Source organism: Loxodonta africana, chromosome 6, assembly GCF_030014295.1.
Source record: "Loxodonta africana isolate mLoxAfr1 chromosome 6, mLoxAfr1.hap2, whole genome shotgun sequence".
Lineage (NCBI taxonomy): Eukaryota > Metazoa > Chordata > Mammalia > Proboscidea > Elephantidae > Loxodonta > Loxodonta africana.
In genome coordinates, this window is record NC_087347.1 from 79,251,764 (window position 1) to 79,264,075 (window position 12,312).

The following is a 12,312-nucleotide window of genomic DNA, read 5'->3' on the forward strand; positions in this document are numbered from 1 at the left end:
TAATTGATTACCTCCCCTTGAACATGTTTATCTTATTATACTTACGATAATATATTCAAATCTTTTTAAAACAGTTTCTTCCAAAGAGTGTCAGCTTCTTGAAAAAAAACCCATTGCAGTCGATTCCGACTTAGAATGACCCTATGTAGTGTAGAACCACCCCATAGGGTTTCCAAGGAGCAGCTGGTGGATTCGAACTGCTGATCTTCTGCTTAGCAGCCTCACTCTTAACCACTTCACCACCAGGGCTTCTTCTTGAAAGCAGAAACTGTGTATTTTTTCTCAGTGCCAAGCGCAGTAATGGGCACATAATGCATTCTCGGTTAATGTTTGTCAGAGAGTAAAATATCTTCGTAGGTTATTCCCAATGTACCCATTTTTTAGGTCATATTTCTTTAGAATCTAGATGATATTGGAAATGTTAGTATGGTAACTGTTAGAGTAATTTGTATATAGTTGTGGCTCAATAAATACTTACTGATTAAAAGAATGAATTTGAAAGATAGGAGCAAGTGAATAATTAACGTCTTCAAATAGACTTTAAGATCATCAGTTCAGAAGCTTCTGTTCCTTTTATTTGCCTCCAGTAAAACCCATTACAAATTTCTGTATACAGAATGCACCTAATACAGGTTTCTTAATTAATTGAGTAGCCATATTCAGGCGAAATTTTTTTTTTTTGGCAGATTTAATGTTCCACATAGAAAATAATTTTATGTTCCTTCAAATAATAAGGACATTTAGAAATAAATTCATTTAAAGGAACCCTGGTGGTACAGTGGTTAAGTGCTTGGCTGCTAACCAAAAGGTCATTAGTTCAAACCTACCAGCCTTTTTTTTTTTTTTACCAGCCACTCTGCAGGAAAAAGATGTGGCAGTCTGCTTTTGTAAAGATTATAGCCTTGGAATCTTTTACTTGGTTTTACTCAGTACTATAAGGTCACTCTGAGTCAGAAAAATTGACTCGATGGCAATGGGATAGCCCTCTATAATATATATGTACATGGCATGTATATGACAATTTTGTCATAAACAATTCCAAAAAAATGAAAATATTGATATCACTGCAGTTGGTTGCCATTTTCATCACTTAACATTTGACAGCTCTGCTCCTTTGATATTGACAAATGAAGACTATATTTCAGTGACAAAAACAAAGAGTGAGGAAGAACACAGCAAGTACAGAGAAGAGCAAGGCAAAGTCTCTGAAACAGGAGGAACTTGGAATATTCAGAGAAGAAAAAGATTTCCTTAAGTGTCTTCTAGACAATTGTGAAGGTATGGTGGACAGAGGTAAATTTCTGTTGAATCTTGTAGACCATGGTCAGAGGTTTGAACTTCAGTCTAAGGTTTAACAGGAAGTCATTGACAGTTCAGCAGAGAGTGAGTCTCTAAGATGGATCCAGGTGATTTAAAGGGGAAGAGCCTAAAATGAGAATAAATTTTATGGGAAGCCCTGGATTAAGTCCATGAATTGGAAAGGAGTTGGTAGGATGCTGAGATGATTTAGGAAAGACCAAAAGACTTGGGGTGTGCAATCCTTGGTATAAGGATTCTTGCCCTGTCTTGTTAACATCTCCCATCCCCACTTTCAATTCACATGCTTTCAAACACACACATTGATACAGCAGGTCTGAGTAACTGAAAAATGTATGCTTAAGAATTATGACTTGATTAGAAGCAGCAGTCAAGAAATTAAAAGATGCATTGCATTGAGAAAATCTGCAGCAAAGGACCTCTTTAAAGTCTTGAAAAGCAAAGATGTCACCTTGAAGACTAAGGTGCACTTGACCCAACCCATGGTATTTTTAATCACATCAAATGCATGCAAAAGCTGGACAATGAATAAGGAAGAACAAAGCAGAATTGACACCTTTGAATTGTGGTGGACTTTGAATTGTGGACTGCCAAAAGAATGAAAGAATGAACAGATCTGTCTTGGAAGAAGTACAACCAGAATGCTCCTTAGAAGCAAGGATGGCAAGACTGCATCTTACACACTTTGAACATGTTATCAAGACAGATCAGTCCCTGGAGAAGGACATCATGCTTGGTAAAGTACAGGGTCACCGGAAAAGAGGAAGACCACTCAACGAGAAGGATTGACACAGTGGCTGCAACAATGGGTTCACGCACAACAACGATTGTGAGGATGGTGGTACATAGGGTCGCTATGAGTTGGAATCGACTGAACCGCACCTAACATCAACAACAACATCCCATGGCAGCATCTTATTGCTATAAAACCTACAATCAGATGTGCAGGAACAGCAGAGCCAATATGTGCACTAACTGAATTCAGGATCTAAATAATGAAATTAGCTAGTGTCTTAGTTTCTTCGGGAGGATATAACAGAAATACCACAAGTGGGTGGCTTTAACAAACAAATATATTTTCTCACAGCCAGGTCTGAATTCAGGGTGCTGGCTTTAAGGAAAGATTTTCTCTTTCTACTGGTTTTGGGGAAAGGTCCTTGTCTCTTTTCAGCTTGTTTGTAGTTTCCTTGGTGATCTTCATGTGGTATGTGTCTTCCCCTCCATTTGTGCTTGCTTGTATAAGTGCCTAAGGGGCTCCTTTTATATCTCAAAAGCGATGGGCTTAAAACACATCCTACAGCCTCATTAACATAACAAAGAAAACCCTCTTCCTGGATAAGAATATAGCCACATGTACAGGGGTTAGAATTAACAGCACATATTTTGGGGGGACACAATTCAACCATAACAACTAGTTATTATATGGCCAATCATAGCAAAGATGTGAACAGCAAATCATTACAGAAAGGGAATTCCTTACTAAACAAATAAGACCACTGAGCTTTCATGGTCTGATGGCACTTTGTCCTATTACAGGGGTTCATACTGTCCCTCTACTCTCCTGGTTGAAGGCTCTGGTCCTCTCTCTGAGAGCCCCTGAATGAGATCTTATCCAAAGGATTGGCCTAGGCAGCCCCCAGTGGAGAAGACACATCCATTGCTTTATGCCAATTAATGAACCACGTAAGGCACCCACCAAGAGATTAAGGTACTCTGAATTTTTAATCCTACTCTAAAATGCTATGTGTGTGTGGTTTATGTATCAATAGGCAAATTATCTCTAGTAACTATGCAATTTACTTTGCATAGTTTTTTGTAATGTTGAATAATCCTATAAGTAATTTAGAATTTAGAACGGCTACCTGCGGTCAGTTTTTACACGCCATCTTGAAACCTTGTACGTGTTAGACGCCCTGTAGCTTTGATAGTAATCAACCCAAACTCTGTATCAGCTGGGGTTCCTCAAAGCTCATTACTTTCTGCCAGAGGCTGCCAAAATCAGTTTCTACATCTGCTCTCTTAAATCTGCAAATCCAAAATCATCTTTCATTTTCAATGGAGTAATTTAAAAGATGGAGTTTGCCACATAGATTTTTTTTTTCTTTTTCAGCTAACTTTGAAAGACTGTAACTATTCCATGTATGAAAGGATAGTGTATATAGGAATGTGTCTCTCCCTAAGTCTTTGTTCTATCTATGTGGCATATGTGAACTAAAGCTCAATTTTTGTTTTCAAATGCATACATATTTAATTACCAGCTCCTGCTCAGAAACCCCATGAAGCAGTTCTGCTTTGTCCTACAGGGTCACTATGACTCAGAATTGACTAGACAGCAACTGATTTGGATTTGGATTGGTTCAGAAATAGGAGGAGCCCTGGTGGCACAGTGGCTAAACACTTGGCTGCTAGCCCAAAGGTTGGTAGTTAGAACACACCAGCCACTTCTCAGGAGCAAGATGTGGCGGTCTGCTTCCGTAAAGATTAAAAAAAAAAAAAAGAAGGGAACTCAAATCCATTGCCCTCAAGTTGATTCGGACTCATAATGATATTATAGGACAGAGTAGAACTGCCCCGTAGGGTTTCCATGGAGTGGCTGGTGGATTCGAATTGCCGACCTTTGGGTTAGCAGTCAAACACCGAACGACTGCACTACCAGGGCCACTCCACAAAGATTACAGCCTTGGAAACCCTATGGGGCAGTTCTACTCTATCCTTTAGGGTTGCTTTGAATCGGAGTCAACTGGAAGGCAGTGGGTTGGGTTCTGGGTTCAGAAATAACAGTTCCCTCAGGCCTTTTCAGAAAAGAAAGCTGAAGAAGAAAAGGTGTCCTGATCTTGTTTATCCAGCATTCTGCTTACCTATTTTTAGCAGATTCTTCCTCACTTTTCCCCATTGGACAGAATCAAGGAGCTGAAACTACATTATAATGAATCTCTTCAATCAGCCTACTCTTTCTCACCTGCATAAAGGATAACAAAATATCAAGCTGCCAAAAGCCACAAAGCCTGTTTTCTATGTAGAATAATAAATCCTTAGGACTGAGGCTCTGAATGCTACTTTACAAAAGCCACATGAAACTGATCAAACTACTTGAAAAAGTAGGTACACATTTTATTTTTAATTTCACATTTCCTCAATGCTTTTCAAAGTTCTTTCAATAGAAATAGCCTTCCAGAAACTGATCTACGATATCTCACAAACTAAAACTGAAATACTGGCAGCTGTAATTTTGATTAACATTGTAAATTCTTCAACATGGACTAAATGGATTCTAGCGCTGTGCAGTCAGTAGACTACGAGTGAGCTGTGGAGATTAAGGGATTGGGGTAATCTTAATTTAGAAAAATGAGTTCCAATCCCTCTCCAGCTCCTTCTGTTTGCAACTGCAATTTAAGATATCATTTTTTTTTAATTAGAAAACAGGACTTAAAATTATTACAGTTATTATATGAACCTCACATAACTCTGTATTATTTGAAATCCAAATCTTTACAATATATCAAGGAATTGCATTGGGTTACAAATATATCTATATTATTATTTAGAATTTAAGGATAAGACAATATGACTATAATCCATTTACTTCTTAATGAAAATGAAAACAGGACATATTAAGACTAGTGTTTCTGTTTATTTTTTTAGTTGCTAGAATCCAGGAAAATGATTTAACAGATTTTTAGCTTTCTTCTGGAATGATCTGACAGCAGAAAGTGACTAATGATATCATTTTGGGGGATGACTATGCCAGTAAGCTTAGTGGACTATCTTGGTGTTATTAAATTTATAGCATCAAATAAACTTCCAGTGGAATACAGCAAGAATCAAGTAGAGAGACATTGGATTTGAAGTTGGTGAGATGTACTGCTGAGCTCGTGGTACTAGAATTCATGAATCTACATCAGGATTATGGCTCAGAGGTAAGCTGCTATGATAGGGTTTTATTTCTGAAAATGGACAAAATCAGTGTTCAAAAAAAATTAACAGTTCTATTCTTGAGAATCAACAGTGTGGGAAAGATAACTTCTTGTTGCAAACCCTACAAACATAATTTTACACAATTTATTATTGATGAGGTTGAAAATACTTGACAATTTGTGTAAGTTTTGGAGTTACAAAAGACTAGTCTCTTTCTAATGCTAACAATGGTTTTTTCCTACCTGCCAGGCATTTTTAATAATTATGCATATTAAAATCATGTTGATGTCTAAAAATATGTTCATAGTCAGAAACTACTTTTCAGTGTAGTTTCATATTTCTAGAAAGACAGCTGTCATCTACACTATGTTACCAACGTCTCTTCACTCTGTACAGCTATTATTTTTAAATGTTTTATTCTGCTATGATAGCAAATACCTGTTGGATCATATTTTCATTACTATGAATAGTGATTTAAGATACATTTTAATAAGATCTAGAATAGCTTCTAATAATGGAACGTTTGTTCACATGTGCTGCTTAAGTGCACACATATATTACTTATCCAGTTTGTACAGACTCAGGAAAAACAGAGGAAACCATTTTACATTTAAATTTGAAATCTCTAAATTCCATAGTTCAAATTTTGTTTGTTTTTCCAAGGTTCTATTTATTTATTTAATAAATATATACTCAATGTGTGTCAGGCACCATTCTAAATGTTTTGTAAACATTAACTTATTTAGTCTTTGTAACAATTCCATAAGGTCGATAATGTTATTCCTATTTTCCAGATGAGAAACTGAAGCATAGAGAAGTTACCCAGTTGTTTGGCTAGCAGGTGCTGGAATTGGCTCCAGAGTCCACACTTTCAACTGCTATTTAGGGTACTACTAAATAGCTCATCTTACGTATTTGGCTTCTACAATTCTGTTAGTTGTAGAAAGAATGTTTTGGGCTATTTCAGGAATAATAGCTCCACAAAAGATCTCCTTGCACCTCCTTAAAACCACTACTTCTTACCTTCCAAACAGGTGAACTTTATTCTGACTTCTAACACCAGAGATTTGTTTTACTCTTTGTAAACTTTATATTATCCCCTTATCTTTCTGATTTATCATCAATTTATATCTGTTGTTCTAGCAGCAGTGTTTTCTTAATTTTTCTTCCTGTATAATATTTCTGTGTATGAATATACCACCTTTTTTAAATCCATGCTACATATTTTCGGATATTTGTGTTGTTTCCAAATGTTTTAGCTATAACAAATAATGTTGTTATGGACATATTTATATGTCTTTTGGTATTACATATGCATACAATTCTGTCGATAAACATGCAGGAGTAAAATTGCTGTGTCATAGATACCAATTTCCAAAGTAGAGGTACTAATTATGCTTATTTACACTCCATCTCCCACATACTCTCTCAGAGTATGAGAAATCCCATTTGCCGACAGTCTGTGTTACTTGTCTTTTTAATTTTAGCAATTCTGGATATTATGCAGTGTGATTTTACTGTTCCCTGTCCCAATGACAAATGACGTTCTATACTTTCTCATATCATTTTTGGCCATTTGGAATTTCATTTTTGTGAAGTGCTTCATCATGCCATTTTTCCATTTTACTTTTGGGTTATTTGCATTTTTACTATTGTTCTGGAATATACACACATGCATACACACACAGGGGCTCACTTGTATACATATTATGTTCAGGAACAAGATCTTTGTTGATTATTTCATTTTCTTATTTTTGTTTCTGAGGAAAAAGAGTTCCCATCTATCAATCTTTTCCCTTATGGTTAGTGCTTTTTGCTACAGGACAGGGTAGAACTGCCCCAGAGTGTTTCCAAGGAGAGGCTGGTGGATGCAAACTGCCAATCTTTTGGTTAGCAGCCATAGCTCTTAACCACTACACCACCAGGGCTCCAAGGAATTAGTACCTACCCCTAGCCTAAACAACAAAGATATTTTTCCAGTTTTATTCTATAAGTTATTTTACCCTCCATAAAAAAAAAAAAAAAAAGTTGCTGTCGAGTTGATTCCAACTCATGGAGACCCTATAAGACAGAGTGGAACTGCCCCATAGGGTTTTCAAGGAGCGGTTGGTGGATTTGAACTGCTGACCTTTTGATTAGCAGCCGTAGCTCACTGTGGCTCTTAACCACTGTGCCACCAGGGCTCCTCACCTTCCATAGGTAGAGACACAGTCCACCCAGAATTAACTTTTGTCTATAATATAAAGTAGACATCACTACATGTCCCTTTCTACCCCGTTACTAGTCTTTTTATACCACTTCCAAGGACTTACCATCACCTGACATATTATATATGTACTTATTTGATCATTTACTAATTGTCTATTTCCCTCCACTAGAACAAAAGTCCCATGAAGCAGAGTCTTTGATTTACCTCAGTGCCTTATATAGTGTCTGGCATATGCTTGGCACTTAACATACATTTGCTGAATAAATGAATGAATACATTAAACTCATCCTATATGGTATATGTTTTATACATATTGTGAGGTCTCTGGATGGTGGAAGTTGTTTGCGCTCAGCTGTTAACTTAAAGCTGGTGGTTTGCATTCACTCAGCAGTGGCATGGAAGAAAGGCCTGGTGATCTACTTCCATAAAGACTGCAGCCAAGAAAACCCAACAGAGCAATTCTACTTTGCACACGTGGGTCGCCATGAATTGGAATCAACTTGAGAGCAATGGGTTTGATTTTTATAAATATTGTATGAAGTTTATATTGAATTAATTTACTTGTTTGCTTTTTTTTCTGGTTGTGGAAAGCAAACACTTTTGATAAACAGAATATGAATGCCACACAAAATGGCATCTTGATTTGAAAGCCAGTGTATTAATAATCATCTCATTATCTTCACCACGGAAATGGCCTCTGCTCCCATTCTCTATAAGGAATGCAACCCTGCCAGTCATATGTCATCATGTCAGAACTGTGGCTGACAGAACAAAACAAAGAATCACCACTCAACAGTTTATAATATAGGGATCGCAAACGTGGGAATAATAGCTCAAAGAAATAAGTAAGTCTGAATTTTTTCAAGAATCTTAACACGACATCTTTGATCTTTATTGTTTGCTTTACTAGGCAATATGGAAGTCAACATGGTTGTTGAGGACCATGTATGAGTTACCTGAGTCAGGCCCTACTTCAACTAGTAAGCAAAGGGAATGCCTACATTTCTGTCATTTTCTTTTTACTTTTTCCTAGGAGAACAAAAAATGATTAGAGATAACAGAGTTAAAGATTCATGGTATTACAGGCTGGATTTTGCTCTTTTCCTTGCTAAGCTTGTCCCCCTTCCCTTCAACCCTGACTTCTCATCTTCAAAATGTGAATGTCTCCTATCTCATTAGATTGAGTAAAGAAAGCTGCGGATGGATTTGCATTCCTCAAAAGCCAACTTCTACAGCATAGTGGTATCATTTTTTAATTTGAAGGAACATGACAATAGTTAATAATTACATGAAGTACCAGCTTACTCAGATCAAGTTAAGAGCTTTTCCTTTTCCAAGACCACCTTGCTTAAGATAATCATAAATAGCACGCAAATTTCTTAATATATGCTCAATATCTCCATATTTGATTGTCAAATTTATGGCTTCCATTTTTGATATCTTAGCATCTTATTTCTTTTCTTAAAAAAAAAAAGCCCACAGCTCCCTGGACATATCAATGAATCTGGCCCATAATTAATATTTCCTTATGAGGAATTCATTAAAATAAATCCCTCTGACCATAGGAGATGTAGTTGCACTTATAGGAGGGTGAGGTTTTCTGAAGAGAGCACACTGCTGTCTGATTGGTAGCCATCTGTTTTCTTGCCTTGAAGCAAACCTATGACTGACTCAGAAGCAGCAAATGATTGCTGCAGGCAATGTCATTGAGCTTTTCTTCCTCAAAGGTCATCATGAGAAAGGCCCTTGGAGATGGAAAGAAATAGCTTTATTGAAGGGAGAAAAAAAAAAAAAAATCCAGTTACATCTTCATTAAATTGTCCACTTTTCCTTTTGGTGATATGAAGTTATATTTTATCACTTAGAGCTGTTGTGTTTTACAATTTCAATTACTGGACAATGAAAAAGAGCAATGTTTTAGATAATTAAAAATGATGTATATTTTCTTCTTGGAGTTCTTTTTGAAGTGCACTGAATGTACACATCTTTGATCTTGTTACGAGCAAATACTTTAAACAATATTAAAACAAATACACTCAACAGTTTCGACGGACAGAGTTTTATACACCATTTTCTTTCTTAAATCTGTTGCTCTTCACATTACAGAATGGAAAGGCAATCTTAGATTCATTCAAAGGACTAAAACAGAGCAGTTAGCGGCTACCTCCAAAATAACCGTGGGATGTCTCCTGGCGGGGTGGGGCGGGGGGAAGGACCAAGGTTATCTATCTGTCTATCTGTTTATCTTTGTTTGTTTAAAAGACCTTCCTTCTCAAGAATCCTTTGGATACTCTAAGCTAGTACCTTATTTATGTCAACACATAAAGAACCAAGTAGAATAGACCATAATGCCGATAAAATTTTAAAAATGTTCTTGTGATCTGTTGTGACTAATTCATGAATGAAAAGCAGAGTGTAGAGTGTATATTGTAACATTGTAACTTCCTTTTATTTCACTGGGAGTTTCATATCTTTTTGTTTATTTATTTTTTACAACAATCCTTTGAGTTAATATTTCCATTCATATCCATTTGAGAGGTTTGGAAGTAGAAGCTAAGGAAAGTTGTTATTTAACTACCACCTGTCTGTCTGTCATACTAGCGTGGCTTATGTGTTGCTATGATGCTAGAAGCTATACCACCTGTATTTCAAATACCAGCAGAGTCATCCATGTCAGACAAGTTTCCACAGAGCTTCCAGACTAAGATTAGGAAGAAAGGCCTGGCTACTTGCTCCCAAAAACTAGCCAATGAACATTCCATGGATCACAACAGAATATTGTCCAGTATAGTGGTAGAAGATGAGTCCCCTAGGTTGGGAGGTATTCAAAATGCACAGTGGCCACAAAATGGACTTGAGCATACCAATGATCATGAAAATGGCATAGACTGGGCAACGTTTTGTGCATTAAGTTGCTATAAATTGGAGCAACAAGTTTAATTTAAGGCCACTCAACTCATCATCAGAAAAGCTGAGTTTCTAATTTAATGTTGTCTGACTCCAAACTCCCAACCTCCTAAAAACTAACCTGTGTTGCCTTGCTCCACATTATGTCAGATTCTGATTCTGCTAAACAGATAAGAACTGGTCACTATTAGTTAGTGATCAAGATATAGTCTTTTTCTAAAAATGGGCTTGGATTATGTTTTTCCGCTTAGCTGGAATGTCATGGAACTTTCAGTTGGCCAAATAAAATCTTCTTCAGGAAACCTAATTTTTTACCAAAAAAAAAAAAAACATTTTATATAGTATAAATTCTATTCTGAAAAGAATGGTTACTTCATAGAGGTCAAGACTTGCATTTCTATTGTCTTTATCTTCAGATTATTCCTTTTAAGACAGAGATAAAGCAGTGCATTAATGGTATTACATAATTATGATGTTGGTCCTTGCTTCTTTTTTCTAATTATTATTTTTAATAAAAGAGACAATTTTAAAAAGTCACACAGGAGAGGCGGGGCCAAGATGGCGGACTAGGTGGACGCTACCGCGGATCCCTCTTGCAACAAAGACTCGGAAAAACAAGTGAATCGATCACATACATAACAATCTACGAACTCTGAACAACAAACACAGACTTAGAGACGGAGAATGAACAAATATGGGCAGACAGCGATTGTTTTCAGAACTAGGAGCCAGCGTACCAGGCAGGTGACCTTCAGAGCCCGATCTGGGGCAGAGCCCAGGGGGGCAGACGGCACAGACAAGGGGCCCAGCCCTACCCCCCCGAACCCATCCCGGGAGGGAGTCTAGCTGGTTGGCGCGGGTGGCGTAGCGGCGCAGTCGGTGGGAGAAGCACCTGGGAGGCAGTGACTGATCTTGGAGCGGGAAGAGTAGCATCCTAGCTGGGGAGCCGTTCCGCTGGGAGTCTGGCGGGAAGCGGGCATGGCGCGAGGGTGGGGATCAGCTATATTTCCCTAAAGTGACCTGGGGGGGGGCCCAGACGTTCGTGCGGGGGATGCCCACCCAGTTCGCACGTGCGGCGCGGCCACCAGAGGGAGAAGTCCCCGGGAGGAAGTGACAGGTCTTGGAGCGGGGAGAGTAGGGTCCCAGCCAGGGAGCCGTCCTGCTGGGAGTTTGGCGCTCGCGGGCGGGGCGTGAGCGCGGGGTCCAGTTATATTCCCCTGAATAGACCCCGGGGGCAGGCCCAGCCGTTCCTGCGGGAGACGCCCACCCAGTTCGCGCGAGCGGTGCGGCGCACAGGAGGGAGAAGTCCCCGGGAGGAAGTGACTGGTCTCCGAGCAGGGAGAGTAGCGTCCCAGCCGGGGAGCCGTTCTGCCGGGATTTTGGCGGACCGGGAGGGAGCGTGAACACGGGGATCAGCTCTATATTCTGTGGTGCTACAGTCCTAGCTCTCTGATCCCTCCCCCACCCTCCCCAGGCGGCTCCATTAACATCCGAATACCCTGAGCCAGAGAGAGAATTCAGATAGGGATCTGACTGCATTTTTTTTTAGCTGATTACCTGGAAAATCTAGTTTCCCAGTGATGGCTCGGAGACAGCAGTCCATATCAAACCACATAAAGAAACAGACCATGACAGCTTCTCCAACCCCCCAAACAAAAGAATCAAAATCTTTCCCAAATGAAGATACAATCCTGGAATTATCAGATACAGAATATAAAAAACTAATTTACAGAATGCTTAAAGATATCACAAATGAAATTAGGATAACTGCAGAAAAAGCCAAGGAACACACTGATAAAACTGTTGAAGAACTCAAAAAGATTATTCAAGAACATAGTGGAAAAATTAATAAGTTGCAAGAATCCATAGAGAGACAGCATGTAGAAATCCAAAAGATTAACAATAAAATTACAGAATTAGACAACGCAATAGGAAGTCAGAGGAGCAGACTCGAGCAATTAGAA